This window comes from Furipterus horrens, unplaced genomic scaffold (genome assembly GCF_987537825.1).
Source record: "Furipterus horrens unplaced genomic scaffold, mFurHor1.1.pri manual_scaffold_2, whole genome shotgun sequence".
NCBI classification, from domain to species: domain Eukaryota; kingdom Metazoa; phylum Chordata; class Mammalia; order Chiroptera; family Furipteridae; genus Furipterus; species Furipterus horrens.
In genome coordinates this window covers 174,000,053-174,005,678 of record NW_028327172.1, presented here as the reverse complement: position 1 = coordinate 174,005,678, position 5,626 = coordinate 174,000,053, and the positions used below count along the sequence as shown (strand labels likewise).

The following is a 5,626-nucleotide window of genomic DNA, read 5'->3' as shown; positions in this document are numbered from 1 at the left end:
CCCTTCCATTCCAAATGATAGCTTTGCTGGATAAGTAATCCTGGTTGCAGGTTGCCTTTCATCACATTGAATACTGCTTGCCAGTCCCTTCCTGCCTGCAAAGTGTCCTCTGAGATATCAGCTAATAGTCCTATAGGCACCCTCCTGTAGGCAACTCTCTGCCTCTCTCTTGCTGCCCCCAGGGCTCTGTCTTTATCTTTCACCTTTGGCACCTCAGTCATGATGCATGTGGTCCCCTCTGGATCCAGCTTGTCCAGGACCCTCTGTGCTTCCTGAACCTGTATGTCCATCTTCTTCATAAAATTTGGGAAGTTTTCCTTATTTTTTTCAATTCTTGCTTCCTCATTCTGCACTGGTTGACTGTTTTTTCCTTCCTTATGTTCCAAATGATTGATTTGAACCCCAGTTTCCTTCCCTTCACCATTAGTTTTGTGTGGATTTTCCTGTTTCACTTAGCATAGCCTTTACTTCTTCTCTTATCTATGTGCTGTACTCAAGCATATCTTTCAAGCCTGTGAGCGTCTTTATCACCAGTGTTTTGAATTCTTCATCTGTTAGGTTGCCTATCTCCTCATCTGTTAGGTTGGCTATCTCCTTGTCACTTAGTTCTCCCACTGGAACCTTGATCCGTTCCCCCTTTTGGACCATACTTCTCTGTCTCCTCCTCATCTTGACAGGCTCCTGCGTTTGTTTGCCTCCACATCCCAGGTAGAGCTGTCACTCCTGTTACGTTGTAAGGGGTGGAGCCTTAGGGATTCATCAGTACAGGGTGACCTGTTTCACCACGTTGTGGCACTGTATGTGGGGGAGGGGTCCGAGAGAGAACAATGCTGCCAGCCCAGCACTCACCCCTTTTCCAGGCACCTCTCCCACTTCTGTACCAGACTGGTGCCCCTGGCCATCGTCCCCAGAGTGGGTGGGTCTGGGGACATTCTAGGACTGTGGGGGTCCTTTAAACAAGCGGACTCTGCTGAGAGACTGGTAGTTTCTGCCTGTACCCCAATCCCCACTGGTCTGCACAGTCAGAAGCAATGAGGCTTCATTTTCCCCGGTGCTGGGACCATGAACTGCTAGGGCCGGTGAAGAGCGGGAAACATTCCCCAGGTGTCCCTCCTGACTTTTTAAAATGTGTGACTGTGCTTTCTGTCAGCCTGCCTCTGCTGCCTCTGCTGCCATCACCACATGGCATCCTCTCCTCCCCAGCTCCGCCCCTCCTACCTTTCTTCTTTATGTCTTTGTTTGCTGGACTTCCATGTAGGGTTGTTTCTAGTTTTGAGGCAGTTGTATTCCTTCTTAGTTGTGGAGGGAGATGCAGAGTGTCTGTCTATGCCTCCATCTTGGCCAGAAGTCTCAAGAACTAGTGTTTTTTGTATTTATGCCTCTATTAATCAAAATTTAGAACCCAAGAATAGAATGACAGTTTTCTATTGTTTTTCCCAATGAATATAGTACATCAAATTTGTATGACACAAAGGAAATAAGTAAAGCTTCTGCAGTAAAAGACACAGCTACTGGATTTTTTTTTTTTTTTTTTTTTTTGCATTAGTAACTCTTTATTAGGATTCAAGGTCCTGAACAAGGTAGGGAGCAATGGCAAGGGGGGTTCAGGTAGGGGGATAAAAGAGGGAACACCAGTCTTGACTGGCTGGGCCACTCCCAGAGGTCAAATGGGAGCCCTGGGGTAGAAGGGCTCTGAAGAGAGGGGGGCTGAGGGGTCAGCGGATGGTGTATCGCACATAGGGGACCTCGACGTCCTCGCCGCTCTCGTCATTGCAGCACAGCTCAAGCACCAGTGCCCGCACATGGCGGCCCAGCTTTCGCTTCGACACATGGCTTACAATCTCTGTCATTGGCTGATCCAACCGTTCCTTTAGCTTGGCAGCTGGCATGAAGAAGGAGTAGAGCATAGACACGCCCTGGGACAGCATGGTGATCTCCAACTTATGTTCTGTCTTAAAGTAGTCAAGGAACTGTTTGAGGGTCATCTCCTCACCATTAGGCTGCAGCCCCCGTACCTCAAAGCGATCCCACAATGTCCACTCTTGGTTATAGTACTGGTGACGGGGTGCAGCAAGGGGTTCAGAGAAGCCAAAGAAAGGCAGGGCCAAGTTGAGGAAACCATTCTTGTAGGAGTCAAGACGTCGGTGCCCCTGAACCACTTTGTATAGCTCTAGACACACAAGGCCAACCACAGCTGCTGTGGTTGTGACGATGGCTGGGATGATCTTCCCTGCAATCAACTTGCTCATGTGCCGGTCTGCAGGAGGAATGTCATAGTTCTCTGCCCGGAGGTTGGATGCAGCCACAATGAAATCCATATGAAAGTTGGTGTCATCGTCCTTCTCAAAATCAATGGGGTACATCTTGAACCCAGGGGGCTTTTCTGGACTGGGCAGTGTGGCCTTGAGCTCCTCTAGACGGCTGTCGTCAACAGAAGCACTGGTGCTCTGCAGCTCGTGGTCAGAGACATGGATCTTTACACCAGATTTGGATGTGAACTCGGGGACCTGGACAGCCTGTAAGAGTGTGGCCACAGCAGCTCGGTCCTGAGAGCCTTCCAGCCCATACGTCTGGGCAAACAGGTTAGCGGCAGCCATCACGTAGTCCAGATGCAAGGGATTGCTGACATCAAAGGTGAGTGGGTGTGGACAGCGTCTGGGCCCAGACCAGAACGGAGCTCCTGAGCTTGTGAGCTGGTCAGGAGGAAAGTTGTGCAGGAGCTGCCGGATGTTGCTCGAGTACTGGGTGTGCCAGTGGTGGCAGGCCCAGGTCACACAGTCAGCCCAGGTCCGCGGCCGCTGCAACACCAGACTGCGCTGCACAGCTTCCAGCACCTCCAAGGGTTGGGTGCCCGCCAGCCGCAGGGTCCGCTCCACAAACTTGGGGTCTGTGAGATATTGGTTGACATTTTCTGCTGGCTGCTTAAAGAGGCCTTCAAACTCATCCCGAGCCCACTGCAGGGTGTGCTCGATGGCATTAGGGAAGTTCCTCAGGGTGCAGATGGGGATGGACCTCTCAGGCGGATCCCAGCTAGAACTGTATGACTCTGTCAGGAAGGGGATCACCACCTGCACATTTCCCTTGGTGCCCAGGGTGCCCGACTCCAGCAGTGGCTTACGGTAGTACACACAGCGGCGGTCCATGTACGTGCGGGCATCCACATTATCCAGGGCGTTGGCCACACCATCCAGGTTTTGGAAGAAATCATCATCATAGATATGCTCTGTGTCAGGGTCCACACGGTTCTGGTGGCTTGTCACCTTGATGTGTGGATTCATCTGGCGTGCAGCCTCAGCAGCGGTGTCAGATTTCAACTTCGTAACATCCCAGGGCCGGAACAGGAACTGGCGGTTCAGATTTGACTTCTCAATGGTGTCCATGTCTGTGACCACAACTTCTCCGCCCTCTGCACAGCCCAGCCCAACCATGGCGAAGTTCTTGAGCAGCTCACAGCCAATGGCTCCTGCACCCACCAGGAAATACTTCTGCTTGCCCAGCTTGTCTTGCAGGTCTGAGCCAAATACGGCCACCTGCCCATCATAACGGTTCTGGCGCGGGAGACACTTGTCCTCTGTGATGGCCTTTTTGTCCTCAGGAAGACACTCTAGGGCATCAAAGTACAGCCACTGCATGATGGGCATAAACTTCCCAGAGCAGGCCTTCATGACCTCCTGGGCAGCCAGGCCCCCAATGAAGGCATTTATGGGTGCCAGATCTCCAGCAGCCACATATGCCAATTTCCGGATAATGTCCTCATCCAGGCTTTCCTGCTGCACTGCTGGCATGGCTCGAGCATTCACAGCCTGGGCTAAGGTCACCAGCTCTGTCGCATCCTCCTCATTGTGGGGCCGAGGGGGCTGGCCGTGCTGAGCACAGAATTGGTGCAGGGCCTGGAAGCCAATATGCAGCTGGGCAGGGCGGGAAAACTTGGCAAAGTCTGTCATCACAAATTGGGGCTCTACCAGTGAGGCCAGCAAAGATTTAAAGCTGATCTTCTTAGGTACTTTGACCTGACTGACGATACCGCCACAGATGTAGTCAGAAAAGTTGGAGGTGTCACAGATGCTAAAGGTGTAAGGACCCAGGACTTTGATCTCCATGGGCTGACATTCCTTGAGTTCAACCATGCCCTGTACTTCTGAAAATGAGACAAAGTCGCCACTCTCAAACCTGTGTTGGGCCTCATCCAGGCAGGTAACCACACCAGGATTATCCTTGGTGATCATAGAAATCATAGCACTGAGTGGCTGCTCTCCATTGGAATCAGTGAGGATCATTTCCTCTCCGAAGTCACAGAAGAGTTGCCCAAACAGGCCCCGCGTGTCTGCTACCACCAGCTTGATGCCATGACTGTGACAGAACTCACCTACCAGCAGCTGGTCCTCCAGGGGGCTGTTGGTGAGGACCACCACCTGGAAGCCACTAAGGAAGTCCTCAACGAGGGGGCCAGTGTAGGCACTGACAGACACGTAGCTGTTGAGTTCAGCAAGGCGGGGCTGGGAGACCTCAGCCCGGTTTTTACCAATGTCCTCTTCCCGTAGGTAGAACTGGGAGGAGAGGTCAGCCCACTGGGCAGTGCCCTGGTCATGTAGGGTGACAGCCTTGACCCCACCAAGGATAATGTTTTTGGCAATCTCCACCCCTAGGCCCCGCAGGCCTGATACCAGTACGCTGGATGTCTGGAGCCGTTTCATTGCCTCATGGCCCAACACATACAGCTGCCGGGAATAAAGGTCCTCATCTATGTCTGCTTCATTGCCGTTCTTTGCCATTCCGTTCGTTGGCAACGAGGGCACTTCAGACAACACAGAGTGGGCAGGGGAATGGTTAGAACCCGGCTTTGGATCAGGCCCGGACACGCGACGTTTCTTGGGCAGCGGCGAGCCGGACATCTTTGCGGTTAATCAATGAGTTCTAGTTTTCAAGGAAGACTGTAGAACACTACTTCAGCATGCTCATCCGCTCCTGGTGAGTAATTCACAAGCCATACTTCCAGCGAACCTGAGAAGAGGCAGAGTTTGCGTGGAGCTCGAAAGCGCAGGGCTGTAGAGTCAGCTACTGGAGTTGAAGTGGATCATCTTATAGATGTAAATAAAATAATAGAAAATATTATTTAGGTAGAAACAAGCTTTCCAAAAGATGTTGTCCTAAAGCCTTATCTTGTGAATATAAATATCAGTGCTGTTATTGTCAATTATTAAGAATTATGACAATGTCCTGTAACAGCTTATTTAACATTTCACTTACCCAAGGATTCCCTCCCAAATGGATCTGTTCAGCCATTTTATGGCTGAAAACTCAAACTTGCTCCCAGAAGTAATTACCATTATTCATACCAATAAAAATGGCTTCATCTGACATGGAGATCATTTCCATAGTACATGGAAATTCCCAGTTGGAATTTAATGTAGCCAGTCTCAGAGCAACAGACACTGAATTTCAAATTTCAGAAAGTACAAATGTTTCACATGAATCCATTGTTGAGATAGAAAAATTATTACATAAATTTCAAGAAATTTATATTGTACCACAAGTTAACAAGGAGGTTAAAGTAAACGTGTTCTTTAGGGCTGGTATTCCTCAGTCACAGATAGAAACAATTACTCCAAAGGATATCCCTGAGGAG

General features: G+C 50.3%; 1 pseudogene; it reads right to left on the bottom strand.

Annotated features, from left to right (window-relative positions):
- Positions 1-1,570: 1,570 nt before the first annotated feature.
- Positions 1,571-5,042, bottom strand: LOC150020025 (ubiquitin-like modifier-activating enzyme 1 pseudogene; annotated as a pseudogene).
- Positions 5,043-5,626: the final 584 nt, after the last annotated feature.